Source organism: Canis lupus, chromosome X, assembly GCF_011100685.1.
Source record: "Canis lupus familiaris isolate Mischka breed German Shepherd chromosome X, alternate assembly UU_Cfam_GSD_1.0, whole genome shotgun sequence".
NCBI lineage: Eukaryota > Metazoa > Chordata > Mammalia > Carnivora > Canidae > Canis > Canis lupus.
Window position 1 is genome coordinate 2,467,377 of NC_049260.1, and position 18,554 is coordinate 2,485,930.

The following is an 18,554-nucleotide window of genomic DNA, read 5'->3' on the forward strand; positions in this document are numbered from 1 at the left end:
TAGGAGTTCTTCCAATACTCTGATTTTAAAAACTCTAATGCGTTACTTATTTTGTACAATTTTCTCCTAATTTGTTGAGTCATTTTACCACATTGCTAAGTGTGTTTTTAAAAACAGAAAATTCAAATATTAATGAAATATAATTATTATTATCATCTTCCTGGCTTTTGTGTGTCTCTTCTCCAGAACATATTTTCCTAAAGGACCATGACAAACAACGTCTTAAGGGTTTCTTGCAGAAAAGTCGTGTTGTTTAGTGCTTATATTTGAATTTTGTCAACTGCTTCTTCTGCTTCGCTTCTTCATGGCACATGGTTCTTATTGTACAGATTTTCATTTTTATCCTGTTAATACGTTGACTTACACTGATGGATTACTGAGTTGTTACACCAACCTCATAACCTAATATTCTTATGGTTCCACCCGTGGTGGCCAACATACAGGACTGTTTTTATACAAACCTGGATTTGATCTATCAACATGTTGTCAAGGATTTTAAACATGGATTCCCTGGGGATGTTCATGTATAGCTTCTTTTTGTAGAAATATCTTTTTTTTTTTTTAAGGGTCGTGAGAATACTGGCTTCATTACAGGAGTTGCAAAGTGCTTTCTCTTATGTTTTCTAGATGATTTTAAATGTATTTGGTATTTTTTCCAATTTTAAGTTCCACCTGATAAACCATCTCTTCTTCAAGTTTTATTTGGGGAAATGTGTTTTATCATGAATCTGTTAAATAACCACAGATCTATGGAGGTTATCGTGTGTGTGTGAGGTTGGTCATTTGTGTCCTTCAGAGGATTTGTTCACTTGATCTGTGTTGTCAGGTTAAGTTGTTCATAACAGTCATCATTATATTAATATTTCTAAAGTCTTTAGCAATGTCTCCTTATCGTATTTCTTAGTCTTTTCTTTTTCTTGGCAAGAATGGCTAGGAATTCACCTTTTTAATAAAATTGTCCAAAGAGCCAGCTTTTGATTTAATTGGTTTTATCTGTTTAACTCTTTTGTCCCTCATTGATTTTCATTCCTAAGTTTACTATTTATTTTTCTTGCATTTATTTTAGATTTAATATGCTCTTATTTTCCTGGCTTTTTAAGCAGAGGCTTAAATCATTTGTCCAAGACTGATTTTCTAATGCACGCACTCAAAGATGCAATTTTTTGTTGTCGTCTTTTCCCTGCACACCACAAATTGTAATGTGCTTTGTTTCCATTTTTATTTAGTTGAAAAACACATCGCTCATTACCAATTCTATCCAAATGCACCATGTTTTACAAGAAAGATAAAGAATGGAAAGATGAATAAATATGAAACAATAAAGATAAATAAAGATTAAATAAAGGATAAAAAGATGCTGATGCTTTGGTTATTTTCTGCAAACTTTTACCTGTAGCTCTTGTGCAAGGAGATGGTTCCTGATGAAAACTCTGAGGTCTCAGAACCAGCAGACGGGGACACAGGCACAGGGGTCACATTGAAGCAGAAGGATCATTAGCCAACCTCCACCAAGCATTTAGAAAACCCGCCTGAATCTCTTCCTTTTACCTGGTATTGTAATTGCGGACTGTCCGGGAACAGGAAGATAAATTACAAGTTGGCGTTTGAAGATTGAAACTGGGTTTGAGGTTTGCCACACACAAAAGAAATATTTGCCTGCTGGGCCCCTTTCTGCTTCATTTCCTCCCCACAGTTTAGAGCAGATTAATGTGCTCCTAGAAGGATGGTGGTAATTACCCTGTCCTGCTGCTCCACTCAGTTATGCAAACAAATGCAAAGTCTGGAGCAACAGAGACTGGAGACCAGCATGGGACGACTTCAGAGGTCCCATTCCCTAATTTGTAACGTCCTGTGTGCAAGACCAATCTGCGAGCCTAGCATTTCTGCCAGGTGTCTGCATGCAATGAGCAGATCTACACCCACCCCTCAGGACTTTTCTTAATTGCAAGCAGAGAGTCTCACTGAACAGTGCACCTTGGTTTTCCATGAATAGTTTTCTAGATTGTTATGTCTAGTTAATGTTTTTTAATAAGACCAATAAAAAAAAGAAGATCCCCTAAATAAGACCAGGTAGGCATTTTGACAAATTCATCACCCTATACATCATTCAATCTGGCCATAGATTTGTTACGGAAATGGTGAAATGCATGAAGGTATCTGTAATACTTGCCGGAAAATAATAATGTGGCCAGAAAAATAATAAAGTGGCGATGGCCATGAATAATATCTGGTGTGTGCCACAGGATTCGTGTTCAAATTGTTTTAAAGCACCTATGAATTCCTGGATCATCTTTAGTGGGCAGTCTATCCTATAGTAAAGTGAATTAGTCACAGACTTGGCTCGGAGAGCAATTTGTGATTGGAACAGATCAGTAATAACAGAATAAGCACATCAAAATATATATTGCTCCCATTTTCAGACACCCTCCCCCTCTATAAACCATATACAGTATAAAACGATTATTTTAATGTATACCAGTCACTTGATAGCAACAACAACAAAAAATGTCATTAACATTTCGTGTTTACGTAGGCCTGTGGAAATCACAGCTATGTGTGTTGAAATAAAAAACACACAATGCTCAGTAGAGGATTACCCAGCAATTCTTGTCTTAGCTAGAAAGCCAAAAGGACGCCTGGGTGGCTCAGTGGGTGAGCACCTGCCTTTGGCTAAGGGCATGATCCCAGAGTCCCACATCGGGCTCCCCACAGAGAGCCTATTTCTCCCTCTGCCTGTGCCTCTGCCTGTGTCTCTGCCTCTCTCTTCTGTCTCTCATGAATAAATAAATAAAATCTTTTTAAAAAAGGAAAAGAAAAGAAAGTAAAAGGTTGCAAATAGGTGTTTAAACAAACACAGATAAGGGTAAATGGATGACAGGCATGAAGGAGGGCACATGATGAATTGAGCGCTGGGTGTTATACTCTATGTTGGCAAACTGAATTCAAACACATTTTAAAAATAACCAAAAAATAAAAATAAAAACAAGTGAAAAACAAAACAGCTACACGGATGACTGTGGACTTATTAGTGACAATAGCGAAAACAGTGGAAGCAGTCCCAACATTCATCTTTGGATGAATGGATGAACAGGACACGATCCATGCACATGGCAGCATATGGTTTAAATGCAAAAAGGATCAAAGCTCTCATGCACTGTACCCGGAAAAACTGGGTTACAGGATGGAAGGCCACAGAATATAGGATTGCACTGATGTGAGCTGTCCAGAATTGGTGAATTATGGAGACACAGAGCCGAGGTGTGGTGACCAGGGGTCACCAGGAGAGAGCCCCAAGAACTGACGACTTCATGGCAGGAGGGTTTGCTTTGGAAAGTGCTGGAACTGGATGGTGGTGATGGTTGTACCACGCTCGTGAATATACTTACTGCCAGTGTGTGTATAATATTGGTATGTATTTACACAGGAATATATATACACCGTGGTATATTATCCTGCCATTTGCATCAACAGGATTGGATCATGAGGGTGTTAAGCTGGTGGCATAAGCCAGACACAGAATGACAAACACTGTAATCTCACAAATACATGGAATCTAAAAAAATAGTCAAACTTACAAAAACAGAAGGTAGAATGGCAGTTGCCATGGTTAGCAACTGGCACATGAGTCAAGCTCTACAGATCTAAACGCACAGTCAACCATACTGTATTGTAGACTTCAAATTTAGATCTACAGTGATCTCACCACAAGAAGAGAAATAGTAATTTTGTGTCGGGGTGGAGGTGCTAGCTCAGGATGTGCTGTTAATCGCAATGCAAAGTATCAGATGGTCACAGTGCACACCTGGAATCTACACAATGTTACAGGTCAACTGTGTCTCGAAAAATAAAGGTCAACAATCGTATACTTCAATGTTGTTAAAATTCTAGACTCTGTGCTACCTGTTTATTTTTTTTTTACTACTATAAAGAATTGGAAAGATAAAGAATTATAAATGGTAGAGAACAGAATAACCAAAATACAGAAAGATAAGATCTGAGTTCACATAATCAATGATCAGTAGAGCTGAACCTAAACATTTTCCCCCCAGGTGACCTACCTCGTTCTATTTTACAATGCAGAGAGTAAATAAAAATAAGATATCTATCTTTCTTAAACTGTATGATTTTATTTAAAAAAAAAATCTTTGTAAGCAATCTCTACACCCAATGTACGGCTTGAACTCACAACCCCGAGATCAAGAGTCCCACGCTCTACCTACTGGGCCAGCCAGGTATCCCTGATTTTAACTAATTCTGACATGAAGGATAATAAATATTCCCCCAGCAAATTTATTTTTAAAAGCCCAGTTAAAAAAAATTAAAAAAAATGTTTTTAAAAGCCCAGTTAGGGGTGAAGGGGTGTCTTGAAAAATATTTATGCCTCTTTGAGAACCAGGACATTAGCATAAGAGATTGGAAAGGTGACACAATTTTTAAAAAGGAAATGTAAGTCCTAATGAGATCTCTGATGATTCATTCAGTGTCATGGGTCCTCACCACCTTTATTTATGAAATAGGGATTATTTAATGCCTGGGATGAATGGGTCAGCCTACATTGCCCCTTTGCTTGGTATTAGACGTTTTCACAATATACAGTACCAAAGTTGAAGAAAAAAAAAAAGAAAAGTAAATAAAACAACAACAAAAAAGAGACCCCCAAACAGGCTGGGAACTCGCCTTAGCTTTGCAACCACAATTAAATTGAATATATCTGGAAACTATTGCAGAATTTAAAATGGCAATCAAGGGTTACTTCTCTCTTGTAACTCAGGTGAAGGAAACCTATGAGTGTTTTTCCCTAATGTTGAATGAATATGGATACCTAAGTCTTCTGTTATTGCATTGACCCTTCTGCAATGTCTCCGTGAAAGGTCACAAACTCTGGCTTGTTTCCTTCAAGGCACCAAATTCACCTGCTCCTGAAAATACAGAAGCATAGACTGAACCTAATAAATTGGACAGTACGTTGGTGGAATATTGCAGAAAAAAAGTGGAGCTAGCAAGATACTTAGCCCAGAGAATGACTGACTTCTCCTCCCATCCCAGAAATGGTCGTTTTCTAAGTATCCACATTCTTAGTGGAATAGGTGACAAATGTGGTTCAACAATTTAAGGATATGGTTCTTCCAAAAAAATGAGTAAATCTCTCGACAGTTGACAGCACAGATACACACACACCCAGACGTACAAATCTAAAACTAGAAGATTTGGGCCTTCAAAATGGACAGATTTTAGCCCTTTTACTCACAAATGTGGAAAAAATAGGAGAATATAGTCAATTTTGTTTTTAGGAAGAACAGATTTACTCTTTTCCCCCACCTCTGGATTTTCTTAGGAGTTAATTCATCACTTGTCCTTTGCAACCTAGTTTTGATTGGATTTCCATCACCTGTTTCCTGGGAATCACACAGAAACCTAAATTTGCAGGATTCCCCATTACCAACTGACATTCTGGAGCCTGTGCCATCTCAATTGTATTGATACAACAGACGATGGATCTTTCAGAAACCATCCAAAAAGAAAAAAATATGTACTTGGGAAGATTCAGAGAGAAAAAAAAAAAATCCCAGCAACTCAACTCAGAGCAGCTGATGTGGAAAATATATTTATTGAAAAACAGTACAAGGAGATCCTTGAAACTGTATTTCTCTTACTAAATTCCAAAATACCCACGGTCTTTTATATCATTTAGGGAAGGGAGAGGTCAGCCCTGCATAAAACTATCGTGCAAGTGTCGCCCTTCAAAAATAGTTCAATAAAGAGGACCCAGTTCATTAAATTATTTAATTTAATTCAAGTTTACTTTTATTTTTTCATTTACTCACCTAGGGAAATCTGAAACCTTATACTTAATGGCCTCCACGAAGATTCTGGATATTGTGAAATCTACCCATTGCAGGTATGAATTGTCTTCATTCATGCCAGAGTGAAGCAATGAGACACCGGCTTCATTTCTGGGGGGGACATGCATTACCACGTATTACAAGCAACTCACGCTGCTGGTCGTCCAACCCAGCACCCCATCCACAGAGCACTGAAGTCCTGACGCGTTACAGTGACTCTCAGCCAGGCTACTTCCTCCCCATGGGGACAAGCTACACTCTGAGATGTTCACGGTCCAGAGTAGGAGTTTTCTTGAAACAAGGTAGCAGATTTTTTCTCTTCATCCTTGCTGGACCCTTGGTTGATGGTTCAAGCTCCTTGCGTTCAATATGGTCCTATTGCCATGATAGGTTAAAGGGGGAATGTCCACATTCCACCGGGCGTTGAGTAAATGAACCCAGAATGGGGAAGACCTCATGTGGCTTGTGTCCATGTCTGCAAAGCGAGCAGGAGCGGGAAGGTATGAAGTGCAACGATGCTGCCCGCAGAGGTGGAAATGGAGATGCAGAAGGCCTTTGTCCCCTCTGGCTGCCCCTCCACCGTAACCCTGTCCTTGCACAGCCAGCTCCACGTCGCAGCACGGAATTCGAATCTTTTTCAGCGCCGGATGCGTGATTACAACTTGTAAACATGCACTAATTCCACCCAATTTAAAGGAGTTTGCGATATAACATCATTGTGTGATGTTCTTGCATGAATCGGACTTTATCAAAAATATGTTGTAGACTCTCAGATATTTTAGGATCCGATTTTCTACAAAGGATGTTTACTTAACTCAGATTAAATTCCCTGTGAAATAAAACCCAGTGGAATGATGCATAAATCATGAATCAGTTCATCAGAGAGAAATACTCAAGTGTTTTGGGTTATAGGTTTTAATGAGAATTCCTCTTTTATCATGGCTTATTCTCATAAATAGGAAAAAAAAAAAACCTTACACTTGAAAACTTAAAAAAACAGAATAAATTACATTTTAAAATATTTTCAAATTCTACTTTAATTAAAAAGAGAATACTGAATTTTTATTTCATTTAAACCAATTAGAACACTTTCTTGTACTGATCTACTAAATCTATGTGTCTCATCCTGAGCACATTTGTAGTGATTTCCAAAGTTTACTTTTAGTGTGTTCATTTTACTGAGGCTAGGAGCATTTTGTACTGTGAAAACACAGTTAATGGTTCTTCAGGCTACTCCGAACAGCATGTAAAAATGGGGAAAATATACACACACGCAGTGATATTTTTCAGTTCCCTAGGAAATCATAAAGTCTGGATGTGGTGGTAAAAATACAAGTTTGCCTTTCAGTATTTGACCCTATGTATATATTCTAATTTATGAAAAACAATGTCTCTAGGTCCATTGGCCACATGGTCTCAAAGACTTTGCAGACAAAGCTATGTGTTCAGATCCCTCAAGAAGCCCTGTACAAGGGCAACGGACTCCCCAGGTCTGGGATGCTCTCAGATCTCCAGGGAGAAAAGACCATGTCCAATGTTTGAGAAAACCAACACAGATTTTGCAGAAGTCCTGAGTTGAAGATGGCAGGATGAGAGGGTTACTCTAAGAGGTTGGATGCATGGTGTTGGAAAAGAAGGTGAGGGAAAGAGGTGGGAGAAATGTGTTATTTGTGCAGTCAGAAGGGAGCTGGTGCTATTCCAACACCTTGAGAAGGAACCACAGAAAGAAGAGGGACAAGTGACCATGAAATTGGGTCAGTCTACACTAAAAGTGGGCTATTGGATGTGCTTCTAAGTCACAGATGGCTTTTAGGATGCCACATCCAGGAGGACAGACCCTGAGGCTGTTCCTAAGGAGAAGGTGTGCAGAACGCAGAGCGAGACCACAGAAGCCTGCCCAGCGGGATGGCCCAGGAAGTTCTGGTAGGTTGGGGGCAGGTTCTTGTACCAGGTCCCATCCCGCAGCATTGCCAGGACTGTTGATCTCGTTAGTAAAACGGGAGATACTGCTAGACGGGAATTCGTCAATGGAGCAGAAGACACGCTCAATCACAGTAAGGGTCAAGTGAGCAAGAATGCAGGTAACACCACCACGCCAAGGCAAAAGCAACACTCATTTTACCCAATGGCCTCCTTGCGACAACCTATAGGAGACTTTATCTCTTCTTTCCTCTCATCCCAAGGTCAAGTGAAAATTCTTCAACTCAGCGAAGACAAGATCGTGTGCTTTCCCCACTCAGCATCTGCCAAACCACCCCGATGGTGATCACAGTGCAGAAGTTCTACCGAACTACCAGACTCTGACACCATGAACTACGGAGGCCTCAGTTAATTTATGAGCCTTAAAATCAAGGCACAAACGCAAATTCCATCCTAGAAAAGTATCCGGCCATTATACTGAATTACACAGCCCACATTTATGGGCAAAGAATTTTGAGCAGGGTTCAACAATAGGACTCTGTACTCAACCTGTCTTGTGAAGCCAAGACTGTTCTGCAGTATATCCTCCCCTGGGGCGAAGAAAACCCGTACTTGTTGCTGGAGTGAAATCATCTGTCAGTTTAATGAGAGGGAGACCTAGTAATTCAAAGTGAAATATTAAGGAGCATCCTTAAGCTTAAATTAAATACTGTATGTTAGTAACTAAGCTTATTTTATGGAGAGATAATTCAGGAGGTGATGTCTTTCCTTATAAATTCTGGGAGGTTGATCTATTATTTAAAAATGATGGATTGACATGATTAGGCTTTGAGGATAAAACCCAAAGGTTTAAAATACGCGAAATAATACAAAGGAAAATAAGATCATTGATGATTTCACTGAGGTCTTTCTATACAAACGGCTATTCTATATAATCCTGCTTATATAAGTTGAGGGTGACCTGGGTGAGCAACCCATATGCATCTATACTGGAAGTGTCTATCACTACTAGACACTAATTACTACCAGCTTAATTTATAGAAAATAATTACGGGAGTTTTTCAATGAAGCTCATAAATTACCCTCGAATATTTTTCTGCTTATTTGAGTTATTATTTTCTCTTTTTCTCATGTGCCTTGAGAAACTCTCGAAACAGAAGGAACCCATTTATCAAAGTTACCGCATTTCTTCTTTCACTTCTTCCTGTGACATGGAGCAGCAGGGAGACCCAGAATTTATTTCTCAGACTGTCTCCCTTCCTCATCTGGAAAGGATAGGGAAATGGTTGGCCAACGCGTCATTCCCTGAGGTTAAAATGTAGCAGTTACCTACTTGGAGACTTTCTAAAACTTTCCAGGGTGTGTCTGATGTGGACGATGCTGAAGCTAATTAAATGTGGTATATTTGCAAGACAGCTGACATGCTGACCCTCAAATATATAGGAACGAGGCACCCTTCCTTGGTGTCAGAGCAGAAGCAGGCCTTCTGGGTGCCGAATTAACTGAGCATTGACCAATCTAATATACGTCACAGCCAAGTCCCCAAAAACGCGTTACGCAGCCTTTCTTCAGCAAAATTATGCATTTTTGCTTTTGTGCATAGCCCTCCACCTAACTTTCTCATTTATATGCTCGATTAGTAAAGTTTTTTTTTTAAGATTATAATTCTATGAAAGGATTCTAAGATTTACATCTCCCTAATGCAACTATATATATATATATATAAAATTTTGCCTCCTCGAGTAAGTAATCGGCAAACTTCCGCTTACGCTAGGTGGAACGGCAAGCATCTCTGAGGTCAGAGAATTTGAGACCAGGTGTGTGATTTACAGAGTAAATATAAACTTTCAATATCTTTCATTCATGCCGGTTACATTCCTTTTGAACTGGGTTTATCACATACCTATGCCGCCCCAGATGGGAGGATGTCTGAAGATATAAAACCTTCAGGAAGAAACATGTTCCAAACTCTTATTAATGTTCCGAGCCCCGGGTATTTTTCACGGTTGATGCATTTTGAATGTTAGGGAACGAAGGTATGAGGGAGAGGGGACGAAATTATCTCAAGCTTGAAAGATACATAAATCAAGGTTTGTAGTTGGAGGCTGAAACAGTGCACTATTTTTAGGGAGATGGCTCTGTTGGTTGGCGATCATGTTTACACCTGTTTCTAATTGTATTAATTTTTCAGGTTGGCACTAATCCATCTGCCTAGGCTTGCCCAGAACATTCTGCACCCAGAAAGCAGTTGGGCATCCATCTCATTGTTAATGAAGCTGTCTTTTATATTTGCTATGCTTCGAATACAAGAGAAGAAAACATGTAGATGGTTTCTCAGAATATATACGTGGACAGCTTTGAGGTGGTTTTTATCACCCCTGCCAGATGTAGAAGCGATCTTTTACTGACAAAATAGAAATTATTATGCCCCACAGTGTGCATTTATGCAACGTAAAAGTCGTGTTCATTATAAACCTTACAGAAAAATGATAAACATACCCATGCATTTACACACCAGCCTCTTTTCCCAAGATTCTTCTTACCATTACCACAGAGGGAGGGTCCATGCAGTATTCAACATGCTCCTTCTCACCCATGAGAAGTCTTCCTGCCCAACATGTTGAACTATAAATTTCATAATGGCAAGATATGGGGTTCCATAAAACATTTGCCATATATATATATTCTATACCATGTTTTGATGTGGTACATAATTTTATAAAACAGCTACATGAGATGTTTACAATTGCCTATATTCAGAAAAAAAAAATCTTTAGAGAAGGAGCTTCAGTACGTAACTCACTAAAAGTCTACAAGCCAAGCAAGGAGTAAATGGAAGAAAATACAAAATGATCGCAAATGGCAACTCCAATATTATGTTTTGGAAGCAAGAATGGTGATACATCCATGGAAATATAGAAAGAGCAAGAAAGGGGGCCTGGGTGGCCCCATTGGTTGAGCATCCAACTCTTGATTTCAGCTCAGATCATGATTTTAGAGAAGTGAGAACGAGCCCTACGTTGGGCTCCACACTCAACACAGAGTCTGCTTGAGATTCATGCTTTCCTTCTCCCTCTGCCCCTCCCCCTGCTTGTGTGCTTTCTCAAATAAATAAATAATTTTTTATGTAAAATATTTTTTAAAACACAAAAAAAACTACAACAAAAGTAGACAACAACAACAAAAGTCTTTTCATGTTGGGAATAAAGTAGTTCTTTCAAAAAAAAAGTCATATAATCAAAAATAAAAACCAGTAGATACACATCCATAAATTTTTTAATTTAAAATGAGAAGTTTGATGACTGGTATCTGTACATTTTTCATGCTGAAAAATACATTGCTGGCTAGTTTCAGGTAAAACTTAGAGCATTGATAATTTGGTTCAAAGTAATTTTCCTATACAACTTCCTTTCTTCCTTACTTCACTGCTGACATAGGAATAGAACATCATTTAGCTGCCTCTACTTTCCTGGAGATAAAACCACAGAAGGTCTTTCACATTTCTGTTGAAATACCTGAAGACGCCAGACTGAAAAGCACATTGAGTATTTATGGAGCATCTGTTCCAAATTTATTTATATTTGCGACAACACTTTTATTTCAGTTCACAGTCCCTTCCCCAACATAAAAACTAAGAATTAAAGACAATCATTAATTGGCTCAAAGTCTTCAGAGCTAGCAAATGAGTCCTTCGATTTCAATTTGATGATCTTCCACACACAAACCATCACCCCATAATGAAACAGATCAAGCAGCATTTCTTCAGCTTTGAAGAGCCATCATGTCATGAGCAAAATTTCTTGAAAGTAGTAAAATCCTTTATTTTCCCATTCAAAAATACACGAGACAAAATGCCTTCAAAATTGTATTTTGGTGGGGTTTTTTTAAGATCTTATTTTTCAGTAATTTCTACACTTGATCTCGGGTTTGAACTCACAACCCCAAGATCAAGAGTTGCATGATTTACTGACTGAGACAGCCAGGTGCCCCTCAAAATTGTATTTTTGAATATTATAGTGAAATGACTAGACTTTGCATGAAGAAACAGACAATCACATACATAACTCAGCGTGTGTTATTCAGTCCAAAAATACAGGGCTGTAATAGGAGGATCTACCAGAAAAATGAGGTCTCCCATTTTCCAGGAGGATGGCTGGCTCTGCTCCACACAGTCATACAGGGATCCAGGATACTAATAACTGGCATTTCCAACTCCATCCCACTTGTGGTTGATTCCATTCAAATGGTGGGTGGGGTGGCCCAGGTTCAAGGGACACCACTTCTCTTCATGTCCCATGTGTACAAGGTAAGGACAGGACTTCATTCTCAGTCAGTGAGGAAGAATGTAGTCATATATCCACAATGAAGTGCCAGAGGGACTGGTCAGTTTTTGGTAAAAACAAAGCAGAATAAAATAGAACAATTCTGAGAAAATTCTAAATACTTTGTTTGTTTCATTCAAGGATTCCTGAATGGGGTATCATATAGAATGGAGCTCTGAGGAGGTGTACAGAATGAAGACTGTAAAAGGCAGAAGGGACAGGAAAGAAGGAGGTTCTCTTAGCAAAAAGCAAATTGATTATGGCAAGGTCACTTTCCTTTAGGGGATGACATGGGTCTACCAGATGGGTGACCTCACTAGGGCTGATGAGGTGACTTCAGGTTGCCTGGGTTAAGATGCCATTCCAGGAGGAGGTTGAAACTGTACATAGGTTGGAGGTCAGGTGTCTATTTGGTGATGTGGGGCATGGCTTTGCACAAGTGACCCTGTTTTGAGCATCTAGTCTAGTTTTTAATACTTTAATGCTTGATCCAACAGCTTCATCCCACTATCGGCCTATTAGGGAATGAGAAATGGTTTATTCAGGGCATGGGCAACTCTTTGCATGCCACAAGAAGGAACAACGTGTTGTGGGTAGGATATGAATGAGGAAAACGTTGAGGGTACGTTTAATTCCTTTTTGGTATTCAAGCATACTAAGGTTGTTTTTTTTTTTTTTTAAGATATTTATTTATTTCAGGGGAGAGAAGCAGATGGAGAGGGAGAGAATATACAAAAAATTCCCCACAGAGCATAGAGACTGAAGGGGGGCCCAGTTCCATGACTCTAAGATCATGACCTGAGACAATATTAAGAGTTGGATGCTTAACCCAATGAGCCACCACCCAGGAGCCCACATAATAAGGTTATGGACACATACATTTCTTCTTCAAAATATTAGAATCATACTATAGAAGATCTGAAGGAGCATATATGTCAGTAGGTGGCTGGTGTGGTGTGCAAATCTCCAAGGTCAGACTGCCTGAAGTTTGGAGTAACTGTTTTGTATGTTCTTTGTCCATGTACGTAGGACCACAATGGAACAATAGGGGTACATCTTCCCTTTGAAACAGTATTTGGAACGGAGCACATTGGATTTTCAGCTGTTCAGGAGGATTTGAGGACTTGAAAACCCGGTATTGTCATTTACAAAACAAATGGTTTACAAAATGAATCACAACACAATTCCCAATAGTGCAAGTTGACCTGATGTGCCTTAATGTGTTTCACTCTGGCAAAGACCCCATTTAAAAACATTACGCAGAGTCTCGGGCATACCGAAAATAGTGTGGAAAGTTCTCTATCAAAGTTGCTTAATCGTGCAATCTCTTTCTGTCCAAATATTTTTAAATGGAATTACTCTGATGTGTTCCTGCCAAGTGCTATGGAGTCTTATAAACCAATTATAATAGGTTTCATAAAAATGAATAATTCGGCTCATTTCTGGTTTTTTTTCCCCCTTTGGTTTCTTCAAAGCCTTCTCTCAAAACAATATATTATCTTTAATAGGTAAGCAAAGTAAATTAAGGCCCCTCCCCAAGCTTGGGATGTGCTTTCTTTGTTTTCAATGGGATTATGTTCCCCTCTTTGTAGTTGATAACAAAGTTAGCTCTTAGAAGCTGCATCTACTCATGTCAAAACAATACTTCTGGGGATCCCTGGGTGGCTCAGCGGTTTAACGCTTGCCTTTGGCCCAGGGTGCGATCCTGGAGTCCCAGGATCGAGTCCCACATCGGGCTTCCTGCATGGAGCCTGCTTCTCCCTCCTCCTGTGTCTCTGCCTCTCTCTCTCTCTCTCTCTATGTCTAAATAAATAAATCTTAAAAAAAAAGGGCCTCTATTAAAAAGAAAAAAAGGCTTCTAATGCAAGACAGACTGTGAACACCTGAATAAAAACTCATAGTTAAAATCTCCTTTAAAGATATGATCTGTTTTATTCCCCTGTTGCATAATGCTAGCTCTTTATGACACAATCTTTGAAGAATAATCACTTTTATAATTAAATTGCCCTGAAGAAAGCTACTAGTCTTAACTACTCTTCATCTTTTTTCTAATTTCTTGGCAATCCAGCACAAGTATACACCTGATGAGAGGGAATCCATCAAAGCACACGGCAAACGCTTAAGTTTCCTACCACCAATACATAAGTTTTTCTTTTTTTTTTTTAATACCTAAGTTTCACCACGAATTTTATTTGTGATGTCCTCAAGTCAAGTCATGTATCTTCTACGTGGGGGCGTTCTTTTTTTTTTATCTTGGATGGCAACTATATTGTGCTTTCAGAAGAATATGACTGATCCCAAAGACTGTTCCCCAGTGAGCTTGCCCTATCTGTTTGTCACAAAAACGTTCATAGATTCTTTATCCACAAGGTGTGTGTGTGTATATGGACTGATCAATGGGGTTGATAGATACATTCCCTGCTAACTTTTTCCTAATTTATGTAGACAAAAAAATACCCTAGTAATTGTTTAATAGTCTCAAATTCAGAATTCACCATAACCCCTGAGACATAATTACCACTAATAATGAGTAATGAAAATAGGTAAAACAAAACAAAACACAGACAAAAATCACAAAATGTGTCAATGAGGCATACCATTTTGGCATACACCAAAACTGGCATCCCTCTCCTCCTGGTATCACCATTAAGAGGGAGGGAGGGTACCGCCTGAAGCCAACATGGAAATGATGGGTGTTGGACCCATGAGGCTGGAGACAATTTCTCTTTACAGGACACAAAGATGTCTCCCTCGCAGCCAAGAATGTGACATCGTGATAGTTTTTCCAGCAAGTCATCTTGCTGATTTACGTAGGAAAACGCCTATGTGCAAATACATGTGCCAATTACACGTCAATGTCAACATTTCCTCAGAGGTGACAAATTACCAGGCAAATACACTGATTTGATCCAGGAAGTCCTCACCAGGTCGTTGGTTTTACAGAAATATGAAAGCAGAGAGTCTGTGGCAGGTAGATATGCACTGCTGCTTGTTTATACAAGGAGAACTCAGGGAACTGTGCTAATTTCAACGTGAAAATAAATCTCTCTGATAATAATTGGTCTCTTCTGCTCCTAAACCTTGAGTTATGGAATAAAAATGAATGCCGTATCTCCCTATGAAACTTGCAGATTGCGTTTTTTTCCCCTTTGCATATTATGATAATTAGGATTTATGTGGATTGCACGTTTCATGCCTGTGGTTGAATCTACGAGACGTCCTTGTCTCTAGAAACCATCATCTCTTGAAAGAAGATAATGATGATAGGTAAAACTTTTCTGCTATTTCAAGGAATTTTTAAACACTGGATTCAGGCAATGTAATGTAATAAATATTGATTGAGGAACTAACATAGCCAGGCTGTGCTCCAGCCCTGGTTAAATTCATATATAAATAGGATATAGTCTTTGGCGTCATCATACTTGCTGTCTAATGGAGGGGTCATGGATAAACCATTAGTTGTCTACAGGGGTGGTGCTTAACAGGGGATAATTTTGCTCACCCACCTCAGGGAGCACTAGGCCCTTATGGAGACATTTTTGGTTCTGACAACGGAGGATGCTTCTGCTATCTAGTGGGTAGAGACCGCGGATGTTGCTGAACAACCTACAATGCACAGGGCAGCACCGCCACCCATAGCAAAGATTTATGCAGCCTGTCATACCATTAGTGTTGAAGATGAGAAACTCTGTTTTACAGCTTCAGGAAAATGAACACGTGAGCAAAATGAACTAGTAAACACCACATGGCTATGAGCCCAAGGGAGGAACAAGGATTTGAGAGCTTTAGGAAGAGTCTGAGGATAGCTATGAATACGAAATCCAAAGGTATTCGTATCCTACACTTCTATGCTTTAAAGAGTAGCCTTCATCTCATGAAAAGACCAGTATTTAAAACAAAGGAAGGTGGAGGCCGACTCCTGACGCTGACCATGGACAGGCATCCTTACTGTGAACAGGGAGCCATTTGGGACATTTGAGACATGGTGGACAGACACCAACCACCTCCCATGAGTGACACCTGGCCGGAGCGCTGGGGCCAATGGGAAGATACAAGTACATGGGAAACGTGCCATGATCACCTTAGAATCTAACACGCTTGAGTCATATTCCACCTTTTTGCTATGCAAAGTCTTATTTCTAACTACAGGTTTGGAGTTAGGACGTTGTCAATATTAGACTCACCGAACAGTGTTTTAGACAGAATTAAATCTGGTCTGGGAAAATGAGATCCTTGAGACTTTGCCCCTGGCCTCTGCTAGAGAGAAGTCCAGATGTTGAAACATGTTGAAACGTCAAGGAACCATGTATTTATGTGTTACTTTTTCCCTAATGGAGTCAGTAGAATATCTGCAAAGCAAACATGTTTGAATATATGTGGATTTCCCTTGTCTGGCATAATAATGTAGGATTACTAGTCTATTAGGAATGCTATGTCAAATGCCCATGCCTTCAAAGTCAATGGGTGATCACACTTGAAGATCATCAAGTACCCCAAGAAGGTACAAAAAGGAAACATGAGGGTAAACAGGAGGGATATCCCCCTATCCCAAGCCTGGGCTCTTATTTTGGGAGGGCTGGAAAGGGCAGGGGGGAGACGATGGGGATTCACCTTGCTGGCTGTGAAATCATGAATGTCTGCTCCAAATCGGTTTGAGGGAGGACATTCCTTTGCAAGAGACATGCTACATGGGACAGCAAATTCTGGAAGGTTTTGTCATAGCCAATGGGTACACTCAGGAGAGAATGGATTCTCAGTTGGACTCACGACCGAGTCCCAAGCACGTTAAAGCAAACCTAATCTCTGTCTCTGTGTCAAATCCTAGGCAGTAAAAAAAAAAAAAAAAAAAAAAAAAATCCTAGGCAGTGTATGTAAGCAAAGATATCCTCCGTTTTGTGTTCATGTGTACATTTATTTATAAGGCTTTCCATATAGTCCACAGAGTGGGTTTTGTTTGATTAACTAATATGTTTAAGTGATCCTATGTGTAATGTGTCAAAGATGGGCGTGAAGAGATTCATAAAATGGTAAGATGACAGGTCGCTCCTACACATGCCTGGTTATGAAGACTTGGTCCCTAGCTTCGAACAAGTGTAAGTGGGAATATTTGCATGAGAAAGTAGGTATCTACAAAAATAATTAAAAATAAATATCGCTTCTCCTTGCGGTCTGTAATTCTGAATCACTAAGTGTTAAAACACAATATAATACAGTATGTCTTTATGTTACTATACTTGCAAAAAAAGAATATGAATTAGTTCTTGGTTTTCATCATATCATAGGATATCACTTGGTATTGCCACTGAATGTATGTGGTAAAATCCTAAGACTGTGTATAACCCCAGGGTGGTCACAGAGAAGAAGTCTTGCCTTCTTAATCTGGGGCCTGTTGCGTGGCCTCCCATTTTGGGGTCCCAGATTCTTGAACCCGACTTTCTTTCAGGATTCGCCCACACAGTGACCTGCTCTTAATTACACGTGAGGAAATCTTCCTACTTACTTCGACTCCTACTTCATAAATAAACAAATTCACTGCCTTGTGCAGGAACCGGGATAATTGATATAAACCGTGTACTTGTTTATTTACAAGAAATTGTTTTAATGTGTGGGATCTGAGCACCTCCGCAGACCCCCGTGATCACAAAAGGATCGCTTATGCAAGTGGGGACTGATTAAGGTATGCGCTCAATTTTAGTGTCTTCACAACTGAGAATTGTGGAAATAGTTGCCTATTGATATTTTACAGCCTTTGCTGCACAGGCCAATCCAGGGGAGGGATACCATGAGAATGACACCTTTGGTGCAAACCCATCACTACATCAAGGGACAGAAATGATGTTTCAGATCCTCTAAGCACGGGGCAAGGACATCATAGCTCAACTACACAAACAGCCTTTAATTTATCATTGTTGGTTTCATGATAAACTTCCCCAGACTTACTTTCACCTTAAAATAACCCACAAGACAAGGTACCATTAATGCTTTGAAATAATCCCTCCTTGAAGCAAAGAAGTAAGCAATCCTGATGGAGAACATGGTTGTGAGGATGGCTTCTGGACAAAAGGTACTTATGTGAAATGACTTGAAAACATTTTGGGGGATCCCTGGGTGACTCAGCAGTTTGGCGGCCCAGAGCGGGATCCTGGAGTCCCAGGATTGAGTCCCACATCAGACTCCTTGCACGGAGCCTGCTTCTCCCTCTGCCTGGGTCTCTGCATCTCTCTGTGTCTCTCATGAATAAATAAATAAAATCTTTAAAAAAAAAAAAAGAAAGAAAGAAAGAATAAGAAAACATTTTGGGACACCTGGGTGGTTGAGTGTCTGCCTTTGGCTCAGGTAGTGACCCTAGGGTCCTGGGATCGAGTCCCGCATTGGGCTTCCCACAGGGAGACTGCTTCTGTCTCTGCCTAAGTCTCTGCCTCTCTCTCCGTGTCTCTCATGAATGAATAAATAAATAAAACATTCCACG

The 18,554-nt window shown here is 39.6% G+C and overlaps 1 long non-coding RNA gene across 1 annotated transcript in view; it reads right to left on the reverse strand.

Moving 5' to 3' along the window:
* LOC111094843 overlaps positions 1-18,554 on the reverse strand; it is a 155,374-nt gene that overhangs the window by 57,745 nt on the left and 79,075 nt on the right. The window lies entirely within an intron of this gene.